The sequence below is a fragment of the Herpailurus yagouaroundi genome, unplaced genomic scaffold, assembly GCF_014898765.1.
Source record: "Herpailurus yagouaroundi ecotype Mexico unplaced genomic scaffold, PumYag 188, whole genome shotgun sequence".
NCBI lineage: Eukaryota > Metazoa > Chordata > Mammalia > Carnivora > Felidae > Herpailurus > Herpailurus yagouaroundi.
In genome coordinates this window covers 27,080,462-27,096,997 of record NW_024412419.1, presented here as the reverse complement: position 1 = coordinate 27,096,997, position 16,536 = coordinate 27,080,462, and the positions used below count along the sequence as shown (strand labels likewise).

Below are 16,536 nucleotides of genomic sequence, written 5' to 3'. Positions count from 1 at the left end.
AATGACCTTCAACTGTGGATGGCAATCACTACAGGGCCCAAAATAGCATATTATTCTTCATCTCCACAGGAAAATGTCAGACTGAAATGCGCTAACACCGTAGGAAGTTTTTACATTAAACATAAACCAAAAGCTTCCTAACAACCACCACAGGTTTGCTCTGATGTCACACAGAGAAGGTTCTAGAACTTCTCTTCAAACCACTGACACATGATGATGGGGTCTGTGAGGTTTATAGAGGCCTGTTAAATCACATGGAAGGCCTAGAACTGTGCTGTCCCGTATAGTTGCCATTCCACATGTGGCTGTGGAACCCTTCAAATGTGGCCAGGGTGACGGAAGCATTGGGTTGTCCGTTATACATCACTTCAATTAATTTAAATTTTTTTTTAGATTTTTCAATATTTATTTTTGAGAGAGACAGAGCGTGTGTGGGAGAGGGGCAAAGAGAGAAGGAGACACAGAATCCAAATCAGGCTCCAGGCTCTGAGCTGTCATCACAGAGCCCGGCATGGGGCTCGAACCCATGAACTGTGAGATCATGACCTGAGCCAAAGCCAGATACTTAACCGGCTGAGTCACCCAGGTGCCCTGAGGGAAAAAGTGTTACATTCTTATTGGACAGTGCTAGTCTATAGGACAAGTGAAGATCTACAAATGCAGGAACAGCAAAGCTGCGGCAGGCCCAGATGGGAGAAGTGTTTGGGGCAAGAGTTAGAGAGCCCATTATTTCTTTGGGTTTTGTCTAAGGGCCTAATTTCTTTCCAACAACTGTGAAAACTGAAGATGTGTAACGTTTGAATTTTTTATTGTGCAACAATGTGTAAAATGTTCATATTTTGCCAACTGGCCTTCTACCCCTGAAATAAATTCTTCAACTAGGGAACAGAATAACTTTCATGCACAAAGGTCTGGGGCAGCTTTGCTTATCCTGCAGGCCCAGAATCTTGGGCAAACTTGGAGTTACTGCCCTCGCTAGTCCACAAGTCCATTCGGGCCAAGTGCTGTCTGCAGGCTGAATGAATAACCTCTGGTTTATACTGGCACTACAATTTTTCAAGTGTAGATGTAGCCGTGATTAATGAAATGTAAGTTCATTTTAACGTGTTACTGATTTTGGAGTAGTTCAGCGGTCATTGTGTATTTTCCCAATCAAAAGAATCTCACAGCCAGCTGCTCACACCTGGGGCCCGAGGAGCGTTGGGTCTTTGCTAGCTCATTTGGTGTGCTTGTGCAAATTAGAGCAAGGCACGCCAGGGGCTTCAGCCCTGACGCATCCCCACGGTCTGACCTGCAGGGCAGCTCGCGGCAGCCCTGATACATTTTACATTCAAAAGTTCTTTACATTTGAAAAGGCTTCACTATATCCTGAAGAATACCCAACAACTAGCAAATAAGAAACGGATGCTCCCTCTCCACCCACCCTCGCCATTGTCCAGGGCCAGAGCTCATGCTTTTGCCCTGGAGGCTGGTGAGGTATGCTCCCGCAGGTCCTGGCCAGGTCCCAGGGCTTCGGTGGGCGCACCATTGGCACTCACACCGTCTGTCCCCATGGGCACCACAGTTCCGTTGCCCGAAACGTTCTGCAAGGAGCAAAGTTGGAAGGAAATTGGACTCAGGATCCTTTGACCTTTGACCTAGGAATTCACAGAGGAATTTTAAAAGTTGCTATTTCTTCAGAATGCATTAGAATTATTTAAATTTAGACCAGGGCTTTTTTTTGGTTTTGTTTTTAATGTTTATTTATTTTTGAGAGAGTGCAAGCAGGGGAGGGGCAGAGAGAGGGGTACAAAGGATCTGAAGCAGACTTGGCGCGAACAGCAGTGAGCCCGATGCGGGGCTCGAACTCATGAACTGTGAGATCACGACCTGAACCAAAGTCAGATGCTCAGGCGACTGAGCCACCCAGGTGCCCCTAGACCAGGGTGTATTAACCTTACCATTATTGACATTTTGGTAATTCTTTGCTGTAGGGCTGTCCTGTGCATTATAGGATCCTTGGCAGAATGTCTGGTCTCAACCCATCAGATGCCAGTAGCACCCCCCTCCCAGTTGTGAATCAAAACTGTTTCCAGACATGGCCAAATGTCCCCTCGAGGGTGAACTTGCCCCCGTGGAGAACCACTGATTTAGAATATCAGAACGTCATCTGTGACATTAGCTTAATTTTACACTTTACATATGACTGCTGCAAGCATGTGGACTTTGCCGTCTGACATACCTGACTTCAAATTCCGACCCACACGTTACTAGCTGCGTAACCTGGACCAGGTTGCTTAACATCTCTGTACCTCGATGCCATCACCTGTAAGATGGGGCAGTACTATGCTGTCCTCATAGGTAGGCTGAGACGATTAATGAGCTAAAGCTCCTAACAGATGGTCAATAAAGAGCAGCTACTGCACTCCAAAGCCCCCCTTTGCACTGGCCAAACACCAGATATCTGTGGATTTACCCAACATCAAGCCTATTTCCGGTCTCTGCGTTACTGTAGCAACGAAGCACCAGACTCTCAAGTCAGGATACTAGGGTTTGAAAGGGCGGGACTATGCCGGCCGACTCCATCTTGTTCTGTGTCCTTCACCTTGACCACGCCTCCTCCCCTTGAGTAACCTCCCGCTCACCCGTTCAAACTTCCCGATCAAAACACGCCCGGCGACCTGCGTAAGAGGACTCCGACCCTTCCCCAGCCAATCGGCTGAGGCCACAGCCATTACCTCACCAACTGCCCCTAGGCCCCAATAAACCCTTTGTCCTTTTGAAACTCGCTCTCTCTCTCTCCCCGGTATCTCACCGCTGCCTCGGTGCAGGTAGGGGATTGAGCTCGAGCTAGCTCGAATAAAGGCTCTTTTGCTTTTGCATCGGACTCAGCTCCCTGGTGGTCTTTGGGGATCACGAATTCTGGGCATAACAGGTTCACACTCCAGTTGCAATCTGGAATGAGTCACTTAACCTCTGAAGCCACAGTTTTCAAAAGAGAGAATCACTCTCCCTCATGAGGTTGCGAGAGGACAAAGTCACACATTCAGAGGCTGAGCGTATTAATCGCCGTCAGGTGCTGCTAGCCTGCACCCGACTACTGGTAAAAACAAAGGAAGATGTTTTATAAAATTGCAACGAAATCACAGTCTTTCTCAACCTCCCTCCTCTGCTGCTTCCCCACCCCACGCCACCAGACCCCGCCCTGGGGAAATCCGCTGGAACCCCAAAGCCCTCACACCTCATTTTGGGATCACATCAGTTCCTCATGGGTACCTCTTGGAAACGATCTTCTCGTTTCTGGAAGTTCTCAGTCTCCGCTGCCTGAGCTGTTCCCAGGCCCACTCTGAGGACCCCCAGGCTCGTGCGGTGGGGAAGCCCGATTTCCTAACGCTGCAGTCTGCCCCGCGGCTCCAGGGTCTCTGCCATTTCAGTGACCCCACCTGTGAAACTGGAGCAAGGCGAGCATCCGTCCCTCCAGGAAGCTTTGAGTCACTTGGGACTGCAGGTGCTCCTTATTTGTACTCCGCTGGGCATTTCTCTAATCATTGTAATTCCACCGCGCTTTATTTATTTTTTAATGTTTTATCAACTTTTGAGAGAAAGAGCGCGAACAGGGGAGGAGCTGAAGCCGGCTCTGCGCTGACAGTAGCAAACTCAGTGCTGGGCTTGAACTCACAACTGTGAGCTTATGACGTGAGCCGAAGTCAGACATTCAACCGACTGAGCCCCCCAGGTGCCCCTAATTCTACCTCACTTTAAAATAAACAGGCTTCAGGGCGCCTGGGGGGCTCAGTCGGTTAAGCATCGGACTTCGGCTCAGGTCATGATCTCACAGTCCGTGAGTTCGAGCCCCGCGTTGGGCTCTGGGCCGATGGCTCAGAGCCTGAAGCCTGCTTCTGATCCTGTGTCTCCCTCTCTCTCTGCCCCTCCTCCACTCATGTTCTGTCTCTCAGAAATAAATAAGCATTAAAATTTTTTTTTTAAATAAACCTGCTTCTTTTTCTTTTAAAATTTTTTAATGCTTATTTATTTTTGAGACAGAGACAGAGCATGAACGGTGGGAAGGTCAGAGAGAGAGGGGGAGACACAGAATCTGAAGCAGGCTCCAGGCTCTGAGCTGTGGGCACAGAGCCCGACGCAAGGCTCAAACTCACAGACCTTGAGATCACAACCTCAGCCAAACTCGAAGGCTCAACTGACTGAGCCACCCAGGCACCCCAACCTTCTTTTTCTAAACCATGAACTCCCTTAGGTCAAGGATTCTAGCCTATAGATGTGTATATCCCATGTCATAATTCTTGCCACAAGGCAAATCCTCAAGGAACATGTTTTGAACAAATGAGTTGGGGAGTGTGGGGCATGCGATCACTTGGAAAGCTCTAAGTGTGACAGGGTGGGGTTTCTTCCCTCCTCATTCTTGCCTCCACTCCCATTCTCTGCTGGGAAAATATCTTTTGTAAGAAGATGCAGAGAATGAAACTCTGTTCATGTAATAACTCATGGATACTGTGCAGCAAAGAAGCTAATATTTGCACAATAAACATGATTTGATCGGGGGGCGGGGGATCTGGTTTCTCTGGGAAGAACCTAATGTATCTGCTGCTGCCCCTTTGGGCTGAATATATGTGACTCAGGACAGGGCCCTGGGAAGGGTGGGTCCAAAAGGCAGAGGGGACTGTGGGGTGATAGGGCCACAGGGAGAAGGGAAATCCCAGGTATCCTCCAGGATGGACTTCGATATGGGCTGGCAGGCAGCACCCTGATGGGAAAGGAAACCAGTATCTGGCACCATCCCCGAGGCTCTGTGAGTCTTCGTGCATAAGCACCTAAAAGTAAGATGTTTCTTTCTAGAAATCACCAAGCCTGAAGCTTACCACCGTCACTTAAATAACCAAATAACCTGACATGAGTAAGAGATTGCAGTCAGAAAACAAAGTTGGTATTGTGGTTTATCTGATGTGGTTCAGAACCGCCAGGGTGTCCTTTTGGGTTATATTTAGAGAGTGATGGTTTTGTTGATATCTCCAATCCACAAGACCACAGTCACAGCCCTCTTGCCACAATTTATACCCAAGTCAAAACTTAGATGCCTAGTCCCAGTCTCCTTCCTCCCCACTTGCAAAAATGAGAAAGTTTGTAATTTTACTGGAGGTCAGGTAGATGAACCAAAAAGTTTCATGGCATCGTGGCAAGGACGGTGGAGTAAGAAACAAGTCCTCAATGAACTCTGCCAAGAATTTGCAGTGTGAACTTCCTAACGTCACAACTCTTCCAGACTTCAATTTTCTAAACACGTTCAATGGAGCTATTATTACTTATATGGAGTTCACAGGGATGTTATAAACTGTTAGATTCAAAAACATATCAAATGGTTAGGTGCTATGCACTTTCAAGATACTTCTGCTACCAGTTTGGTAAATAACTAATGTGTGAAGGCTCCTATTCATTCTGTGGGCTATATATTAAGTGCTTAATTACAGCAGTTGCTAAAGTATTGGTGGAGAGCCAATGGGGGGGGGGAGCGTCATGGGGGTGGGCAAGAGGAAGGAATATGAAAATGAGAATGAGATGTTCCTTTGCTTCAAGGATCCCCTCTCCCAGGAGAGACAGAAGCGCTAAGTTTCAGGCAGAATGAGTCGAACACCAAAGCAAACGGACGAAGTGCTTCTGGAGGGAGCGCCCTTCTCCCACGCGTATGGCTGCCATTCCCACGCCGGCAGATACCGAACTCTTGGGAAGCCAGTGGAGTTACATGGATTTGGGAGAGTAAACTCTATTCACTACAGTTCTTCTTTTGATGTAAGTTGTATCCAGAGTTAGACTAGTTAAGCAAGATGGTTTTGCAGCTATACAGAGAACCGTACGGTCAGTAGGTCTGATTCAGAAAAAAAACACCCAAAACCCATTTCTTCTCAAGCAGAGATGAAAGTGATCAGCAACAAGCCCATCAGGGATGCACAAGGCACTATCTACCTGGTGGCTTGCAGCAACATTTTTGCAGGATGGACTCAGGCACCTGTGTGAACAACAACAACAAAATACAGAATGTGTTCAAAGACTGGGAAACCAGAGGGAACAAAGAAAGGCCATTTGGGAAAAGTGCTGCAGGTCTTTGCGAAATAGTCTGAGCTCTCCTTGGAGGCCCAGGGAAGATGGTAGACAAGGTGAATCTGGTCTTCTCCACTGCCTAGCACTCGCTGGGCCTCAACAGCATCTGCAGTCCTTGGGACTAACCCAAAGCTTCAGTGGAGAGAGTGGTGAAAGACCCCCCCCCCCCCCGCCTGGTGGGCCCACAAATACTTGTCACATCCCAGTCATTTCAGATCCTGGGCTCCTCACCATCTCCCAGTGATCAAAAGATGACTCCAAGCTCAGACATTTTGGTTGGGAACATCTGTTCCCTAACCTCCCTGAGTTTTCATTTGCTCCATTTCAACTTGTAATTTTGATCTGGTCTCTGAAGCTTGCCCTAAAGCTCCCTCTTGGGTGTGCTCAGGACCATTTATAGATGGAAGTCCTGTGCAGCTCTTGATTGTCTGTCACTCAAGCTCTTAGCAGGGACTGATAGGTCATAAATGTCTGCTGTGGGAATAAAGCTTAACACATATGTTGTCCTTTCCAGCATTCCTTCAGTTATTTTCAGGGAACACCCTTTTGTTCTAAAGTAGTACATCAGCTGGGACCCAGCCTTCCACACTGCTTTAGAAGCATGCCCTTTGGGTCTGTGTCATTCTCTTTCTCCTTCTCATGTACATTGCCTATTCCGCAGTCCTTGTCTCTAGAATAGCATCTAGAAAACTGGTAGTGGTTGTACATGCACACCAAAACCCCAGGCTTTTAATTCAGATTGAAAGGAAGAGCCTCAGTGTTTGCTGTATTAGATTCCTATGCCTACTCTAACAAATTATCACACACTTGGTGGCCGAAAGGTCAGAATCTACAATCAGGTTACTGAGCCAAAATCAAAGTATTAAGAGGGCTGCACACCCTTTGAAGGCTCAAGGGAAGAATCCTTTCCCTGTCTTCTCCAGCTTTTAGAACTGTGTTCCTTGCATTCCCTGGCTTTGGGCTCCTTACTCCATCTTCAAAGCCAGTAGTGTAACGTCATTGTTCAATGCCCTGTTTCCTTCTTCTGAGTCAAATCTCCTTTCACTTCCCTCTTACAAGGACACTTGTGATTGCATTTAAGGGCCACCTACTCTGGCCCCTGGCTGTTCCCTCCTCTTCCTACCTCTTCACCAGCACATTCAAGGGCTCACATTCACATGTGGACACGGACCCATGCCTCCCTTCTAAGCTCCATCCTCCCTCCCCTATAAAGAGCTGCCCCTCGGCCACCCTCAGGCCTAGGGTTAGTGTGGGGAAGTAGGTTTTACTTCCACAAATGGGCTAGAAAAATCTTAGGGCGGAAAGCTGCCACCACAGGGCAAAAACACTATCGAGATATTGTAATGGAATCACGAGTAACTCGTTATATCACCTGCAGGAAATTACTTTCCATCTGATGCCAATATCACAAAACCCACTTGCCCCCCAGACCCTTTGCTTCTTACACACACAAGTTAACGATTACTATCTGGTTTTCTCCACGTTCACGCGTGTAAGATCTTGTTTTCTTCACGTTCACCACACGGGTAATATCTTGTGAGCTCAATAAATACGGAGACGAAACTGCTGTTTGGGGCTCTTGTCTCCTCCTGGACATTAGTCTCTCTCATTTTCATTTCTTTTTTTTTTTTTAATTTTTTTTTTTAATGTTTATTTATTCTTGAGACAGAGACAGAGCGTGAACAGGGGAGGGGCAGAGAGAGAGGGAGACACAGAATCCGAAACAGGCTCCAGGCTCCAAGCTGTCAGCACAGAGCCCGACACGGGTCTAGAACCCACGAACTGTGAGATCATGACCTAAGCCAAAGTCTGACGCCTAACCAACTGAGCCACCCAGGTGCCCCTCTCATTTTCATTTCTGCATCCACTCTCTTGCTGGACAAGAGAGAACTTCAGACTCATAGTCTGCGACAGGTTAGTTCATCAGCAGCACTACTTGACAGGCAGACTAGAGAAAGGACTCCCTGATTCTCTGGTGAAGAGCTACTTTTAGTTGGGTTTTAAAATTGTCCACTCTGGCACACCTGGGTGGCTCAGTTGGTTGAGCGTCTCTTGATCTCAGCCCAGGTCATGATCTCACCAATGAGCCCCATGTTGGGCTCTGTGCTGATAACGTGGACCCTTCTTGGGATTCTCTCCCTTTCTCTCTCTCTCTCTCTCTCTCTCTCTCTCTCTCTCCCTCTCTCTCTCTCTCTCTCTTACTTTCTCTTTACCTCCCCTGCTCACATGCTCACCCTCTCTTTCTCTCTCAAAATAGACGTTTCAAAAATTGTCCACTCTACTGGGGACCTATATTTTCGGTTAAATGGTAAAATACCATTAAAATGTTTGAGAAGTATCAAATTGCCACAGAAAGTACTGAAAATTTACTCTTACTTTCTGTATTTAGTTCACCATGGACCAGTAGTACACAGGCCATACTTTGTGTACCACTAACTAGAAGATGAATGTGGGTGAACCAGTGTTCTGTGCTGTAATGGCAGGTATTTATTATTTGGTGTTTCCAGGGGACAAGAGTCTGTGCATGGCTTAGCTTGGTCTTCAGCTCAGGCTCTCACCAGGCTGTAATCAAGATGTCAACCAGGGCTGGGAGACTCATCTGAGGCTCAGGGTCCTCTTCCAAGCTCACTGGTTGGTGGCAGAATTCAGTTCTGTGAGGCTGCAGAACTAATGGCAACTTGCTTCTTCAAGGCCAGGAGGAAAATTTCTCATTAGGAAGGGCTCAGTCCCCTTTTTAAGGGATTTCACCTGATTAGGTCAGACCCACCCAGGACAGTCTCTCTCTTGATTGATAGGAATCTTGGGTACCGTCTTAGAATTCTTCCTACCACATTGGACTTAAAGTGGCACATCCTTTGTCTCTAGGATTCTTTCCCTCATGAAGAGAGGAAGGCCACAGTATGACCCTCAAAAGCTCAGGGCCCAGGGCAGGGGCCCCCCCATGACTCAGTTTCATAGGATTAGAATTGTGTCAGCAACCCCTTCACAAGTCCAGAAGCCAATGCAGAAAGACACTCCTCCCAAGGACTATTTGGTTGCTTTCCTTTCAATATTTCTTACTTCTCCATAATCACAGTAGTTGTTTATGGACAACACAGGATTTCTCACAGCTGTATGAAATCTGTATTTCATAATTCTGAAGTTGCCAATAGTTGGTTGCTTAGAGACAAACATTATCAATAAGAACTGCAGAGTTCTAATTCCATCTCTATCAGAGGCTGGGAATTCACTTGGGCTCCTTGTTTACATCACTGTGCCTTCCTAGAGATCACTGCAGGAGTAGCCTCTGAGCATCATTCTGATTCAATACATGGTAATATTGCTATACACACCATGGGTGTATGATGCAAAATGACTGGTTTATTAAACAGGCAGTTACACATTCAAGTGAATTTTGGCCTTCAATGTAATACTGTTAGAAGACCATACTCAGCGTGCTTGGGTGGCTCAGTCGGTTGGGCGTCCAGCTTCGGCTCAGGTTGTGATCTCATGGCTCATGAGTTTGAGCCCCATGTTGGGCTCTATGCTGACAGCTCAGAGCCTGGAGCCTATTTTGGATTCTGTGTCTCCCTCTCTCTCTGTTCCTTCCCTCCTTGCGCTCTCTTTCTGTCTCAAAAATAAATAAACATTGGGGTGCCTGGGTGGCTCAGTTGGTTAAGCATCTGACTTCAGCTCAGGTCACGATCTTGCGGTCTGTGAGTTCAAGCCCCGTGTCGGGCCCTAGGCTGATGGCTCGGAGCCTGGAGCCTGCTTCCAATTCTGTGTCTCCCTCTCTCTGCCCCTCCCCCATTCATGCTCTGTCTCTCTCTGTCTCAAAAATAAATAAACATTAAAAAAAATAAAAAAATAAAAAATAAACACTAAAAACAATTTTTTTTAATTATTAAAAAAAAAAGAAGATCATACTCTTACACTAATGAGGCTGCCATTGCACAAATCATTTTAGGAATTCCTCTTTGTGAAGAATCTCCAAAAGCCTGTGGCATACCCTATTTAATAATTCAGGGGTACCAAATCTTCATCCATTGATAGTGAATTTTATTTTGGGGAAGAACCATGTCATTTGGATCCAAAGGTCGTGATCAATTTGTCAGTGACCTGGCTGAATTATAAAAACAAGGTACATATAAAAGTCCTTTTTCCAAGTTGCTCAAACTGTTTGTCAATTCACTCCCAAAGTATTACGTGCAATGACCAAATTATTGTGACTAAGACCATAGCCCACCAAAGTGACTTTGAATAACTTATGACTATTTCTTTATAAATTATAAAGGGGCTATCACATACATATCTATGAAAGAGACAGTGGAAATATTGTGTAGGACTAATTGCCATTAAATTAAAGAAACTGAGGCTCACAAAATGTGTTTTCAAAAATCTCACAGCTGGTAAATGGTAGAACCAAGATTCAAGTTCAGATCCTCAAATCCCTAATCCAGAGATCTTACTATTAAACCAGCAAGGTAGTTATACAGTCTGTGTGTTCCCACTGTCCCCTACCATGCTCATGGCTGATCTTGCTAGTAGATGAAAGCACTCTTTCCTACTGAGCCAGATCCAGCTTTTTGGGGCACCAAACCAATGAATTGGTATTGATACTCAACTTATTTGTCTTTGTCCTTCTGCATTACCTACCCTGTTGAAGAGGACAGCACTCATTTGAATGTACAGTTTCTGGTATGTTTGTTTAAAAATTAGCTACATAATATGCCAGTTAATGTCTTTGGCTCTTGGTATTTGTTTCAGGCCTTAAAACCTTATATTTCTCTCTAGAGACCCTCAAGAATTGCACCAGCCCACCAACACAAATGAACAGATCTATGAAAATCTTGTTTCCCCAAGTTGTCTATATCTCCAGTTGGCTTACTAAAGAGCCACAGTCCAACGTGAAATCAATACCATCTGAAATGAAGCAACTTCCTGGCTTTCGACAATTTTAGGCTGTGTCTATTTCCATGTGTACCCATTTGTTTAAATTAGGTTGTTTTGTTTTTAAATTTGGGCTTAGTAAAGCAATCTGATAGCTTTGTTGATGGTCTTAGGTCTCAATTAATGCTGATTTGCCTTTTCCAACTGCCAACTAGTTATTGACTTTACGCTTTTAACAAATGAGAGTTTTTCAAAGGGTTCCTGGGGACTCCTGCATCAGAACCATCTGGAGGATTTTTTAGTACCTAGATATTGTCTGGTGTCTGATGGCATTTCTTTTTAATTTTTTTTAACGTTTATTTATTTTTGAGACAGAGAGAGACAGAGCATGAACGGGGGAGGGTCAGAGAGAGAGGGAGACAAAGAATCTGAAACAGGCTCCAGGCTCTGAGCAGTCAGCACAGAGCCCGACGCGGGGCTCGAACTCACGGACCGCGAGATCATGACCTGAGCCGAAGGTGGACGCTTAACCGACTAAGCCACCCAGGCGACCCTCTGATGGCATTTCTTAGGAATATGAATTTTAAACAAGTTCCCTGGATGACTTAAGATTATTTAACAACCACTGCAATGTAGACAATTATGAAAGACTGATGCTCTTTCCAAGGGAAAATTTATATCTACATCTACATCTGTGTATTTAATTCTTTAAAGCTAGTGAATAGTGAAGAGCTGTGGACACAACAAAGGGTAAAAGAATTAAATTGCTCAGAATACAGGACACAGGGGAAAAAAGCATTGGAGAATTTGAAGATAGGTCAATATAAATGATCCAAAGAGAAGCACAGAGAAACTTTAAAAATATTAAAAACAAAAATATTAGAAACTCAGGGGACTATATCAAATAGTCTTACATGCATAGAATTGGAGTCCCAGAAAGCAAGGAGAGAGAAAACTGGGCAAAAGAAATATTTGAAGATAAAACAGTCAGGAATTTTCTAAACTGATAAAAGACATGAAACCGCATATGCAAGAAACTCACCAAACTGCAAACAGGATGAATAGAAAGAAGATTGCTCCCAGGCACATTATAGTCACTAAAAATCAAAGATAGAAGACAAATTCTTTAAAAATAGCCAGAGGGGAATCCAGGGTGGCAGTGCCGAAGCTGCTGCTCTTACTGTTGCTCCAAAGTGAGCTAAGGACCGAACCCCTCATCATGTTGAAGCCGAGCTGGGCCACTCAGGCCCTCAGGAAGCCTAAGACCAGCAGCATGATTCAGACTATCATGTGGGCAGCCCAGACCATGTCCAGGTTCCCCGGGAGGCCCCATTCTAAGTGAGCGAGGCGTCTTCATCAACCAGTTCTGCAAGAAGTTCAATGAGAAAGCAAAGGGCATCAGGGCACCTGGGTGGCTGAGTCACTTAAAAATCTGACTTAGCTCAGGTCATGATCTCACAGCTTGTGGGTTCAAGCCCCACGCTGGGCTCTGTGCTGACAGCTCGGAGTCTGGAACCTGCTTCAGATTCTGTGTCTCCCTCTCTGCTCCTCCCCCACTCACACTGTGTCTCACTCTCCTTCAAAAATAAATAAACATTAAAAAAAGAAGAAGAAGAAGAAGACAAAGGACATCAAAGAAGGCATTCCTGAGGCACCTAAGTGGCTTAGTTGGTTGAGCATCGGACTTTGGCTCAGGTCATGATCTCACAGTTTGTGAGTTTAAGCCCTGCATCAGGCTCTGTGCTGTCAGCACAGAGCCAGCTTCAGATATTCTGTCTCCCTCTCTCTCTGCCCCTTCCCTGATCATGCTCACTCTCTCTCTCTCTTTCTGAAAAACAAATAAACATTAAAAAAAGAAGAAGATATTCCTTTGCCCACCAAGAGTTTTGTGAAGCCTGACAGGACATGTGAAATCAAAATTGGATAACTCACTGTTTCCTATTTTCTGAAGGCAGCTGCTGGGATTGAGAAGGGGGGCCTGGCAGACAGGGAAGAAGGTGCCAGGCTTGGTGTATGTGTATGAGATCGCCTGAGTTAAAGCACAGGATGATGCCTTTGCCTTGCAGGATGTGCCCCTGTTGTCTATTGTTCACTGGCTCTTCCCATTCCCTGGGCCTTCGTGTGGCAAAGGACCTCAGTTCAGGAGAGTTGGCAGCTTTCCAGAAGAAGTGGGCCACATTCCTGGCTGCTCAGAAAGCAGCAGATTTTGGCAGCCCAAGTGGAAGCTGCCAAGAAGTGACCCCTGCCCCTCACACTCCAGGATTTTGAAGGAAGAAGCTAGAAAGGAAGCCAGTTGGAAAAGCTGTGCCAAAGGGGAGGAAGGGAGGTAACACTGACCTGATTATTATTTCCCTGACTTTAAATTATATATTTTTACATGTATGGCAATATCAAGGGATCAGGCCTCTGTCATACCCCCTCCCCAAAAAAAGCCAGAGGAGAAAAAGAGACACTCTATTTGGGTGGGGGAATTGGGAGGAGAAACACAGATGACAACTGACTTACACACAGAAATAATAGAATCTGGAAGATAATGGAATACCACTGTTAAAGTGGCAAATGAAAAAAAATAACAAATAAGATGATTACAAATAACAAAAAAAGCAAATAATAAATAACAAAAAAAATTTTTAATATCAACCTAGAATTATACATCCTATGAAAATATACTTCAGAAAAAGGGAGGAAATAAAGACATTTTCAAACAAACAAGATCTGACAGAATGTGTTATTAACAGATCTTACGTATTATAAATGGGCCATTTTGTTTACATCACTACAGTAACTAGAGATTTTTGTGAATTAAAGGGAAGTTATGCCAAATGGAAGCCTGAATCTACAGGAAGGAATGGAAAGTACTGGAAAAAAGTAAATATGTGGGTAAATAGAAAAGACTATCTTTCATTTTTTGAATCTTTAAAAGATGTTTGAATGTTTAGATAAAAATAATAGCAAGCCTTGTGGGATTTATATGTAAAACACATAAAAAAATGGTGCTAAGGAACGAAGGGGTAAAATGGAATAAAAGTGTTTTAGGGGTATGACTTCATCCATGAAGCGCCATAATATTTATTTAATATAGACAAGGATATATTAAAGTTGCATATTGAGGTCACTAGAGCCACCATTCAAAAAATAATAAAGGCATAGTAAGAGCTAGTAGAGGGGATAAAATATTATTATAAAAATAATAATCAGTCTAAGAGAAGGCAAGAAAGAAGAAATAAGGAATATGTGAGACAAATAGAAAGATGACTTATCTCTGCTGATGTGAACTTTTTTTTTTAATTTTTTTTTCAACGTTTTTAATTTATTTTTGGGACAGAGAGAGACAGAGCATGAACGGGGAAGGGGCAGAGAGAGAGGGAGACACAGAATTGGAAACAGGCTCCAGGCTCCGAGCCATCAGCCCAGAGCCTGACGCGGGGCTCGAACTCACAGACCGCGAGATCGTGACCTGGCTGAAGTCGGACGGTTAACCGACTGCGCCACCCAGGCGCCCCTGCTGATGTGAACTTTGATCACCTGGCTGGGGTCGTGTTTGTCAGGTTTCTGCACTGCAAGCTTACTCTCTTCTTCCCACATTCCATCCTGGACTCTTTGAAAGGAAGTCATCATATGTACTCCACACTTAAGGGGTAAGGAGTTATGTTCCATCTCCTTGAGTGTGGAGTATCCACACAAATTATTTTGAATTCTTCTGCAGGGAAAATTTGTCTCTTTTCCCCCATTTATTTTTCAATCATTTATTCATATTAGTATGGATTCATAGGTCTTTATTTACACTTTAGGTTATAATCTGATACTAAGATTTGTTTTATTGTTAATACTGTTCTAGCTTTGGTCGCTGGGAGCCTTTTCAATTGGTTCCTGGCTCCCTTTAACATACCCCTCACCTTTTTTTGTTTGTTGGTTTGTTTTAGCACTCGCTTATTTTCTGACACTATAGACCCCTCTTCTATATTACCTGCCCAGGGCTAGAAGCCTTCCAAGGAGCCATGGTTCCTTCCATTGGAGAAAGGTTATAGAAACCAAGATCTGGGTGGTGGGTGTGCTTGTTGCTATTGGGATGTTGTTGCTTCTAAGCCCTCTCAGCTGACAGAGCAAGGAAATGTATGTAGCATGCAGTATACTAACCTGTGTATTTATACACAGCTGCAAATTTTCTACATGTAATCCATGTGTCCCTATATTAAGCTAAACATGAATTCATACTGATGTCTTCAATTCTCATCCAGTATCACATGGATCATTCTAACCTTGCCTCCTTAAAAGCACCTCTTTTAAAATCTCATTTCCTGTTCTGGTCCCTTCCTCCATCTTTCCCCTCAATTATTCCATTTAGAGATGTTTTACCTTATACAGTTGCTCAATAAAGTCACTCTCTAGCCCTGAAAAGTCTGCTTAGACATTTAACATGTGGAAGATCTACACAGCAATACATCCAACAAGTGCTGTGTAAGCTTTTGGCTCTACCATTTCCCTTCTGAGTAAGTCTTTAGAGGTATAATTTAATTGCTCGGTACCTCTAGTTGTCCGACCTATAAAAGGGCATAATATTTGACCTGTTCTCTCAGTAATTTGTTGTGAGGACCAAATATATAATGGGGTAAAAATAACTTTATAAAATAAAAAGCACTGAGAACAGACATAGAATTAGAGTGACTTTGGCCAAGCTCCTAACACCATATCTGACACCATGAGGAAGAAACAGGCACCATCTTATTTAATCCTCAAAATGGGATACCTTTTATCATCCCATTTTACTAATAAGGAAACTGAAAAAATTAAGCACTTAGTAGTGCTAGTGATAATAAATAATTAGCACTTCCTGAGGACTACTGTTCCAAGTGCTTTACATGTATTAATTCATCCCATCTTTAAAAAAAATTGTTTATTTATTTATTTTGAGAGAGAGAGTGTGTGCTGGGGGTAGGAGCAGAGAGAGACAGAGAATCCCAAGCAGGCTCTGCACCACCAGCATGGAGCCCGACACAGGGCTTGAATTCATGAACTGAGATTTTGACCTGAGCCGAAATCAAGAGTTGGACAACAACTCAGTTAACCATACGAGCTACCCAGCCATCCCTAATTCATTTAATCTTCACAACAACCTGAGAAAGCAATTTTCTATTAGCTACATTTTACAGAAGAAGAAACTGAGGCCCAGAAAGGATTCCACAACTAGTAACTTACAGGGTTGACATTCGAACCCAGTTCTTTCTCTCTCTCTCTCTCTCTCTCTCCCTCTCCCACTTTTTTCCAGGTGTCTCTTAACTAGCAAATGAAAATGCCTCTACCATTGCTCATTCTTTTGACAAAAATTTGAGAACCTACTATGTGCTGTTCATTGGCTTAGGCACTGCTGATCCAGTACTAAATAACACAAAACTCAGGCTTTTGTGATGCTTCTATTACACAAATATAAGGCACTGTTATTGTGTGAACATGGAAAAAATTATGTTTCTACTTAGAGTAGCCTCGTTCATTTATGGTCACTTTTGAGAAGACATTTTGTCCTCAAGGCTTTATGCCAATAGTATTGTATGGAGCACAGTATGGTTTTTACTTGATTTG

At 44.2% G+C, this 16,536-nt stretch overlaps 1 pseudogene; it reads left to right on the top strand.

The window, feature by feature from the left end:
* Nucleotides 1-12,178: 12,178 nt before the first annotated feature.
* LOC121044583 (39S ribosomal protein L11, mitochondrial-like) lies at nt 12,179-13,198 on the top strand (annotated as a pseudogene).
* The last annotated feature ends 3,338 nt before the right edge of the window (nt 13,199-16,536 follow it).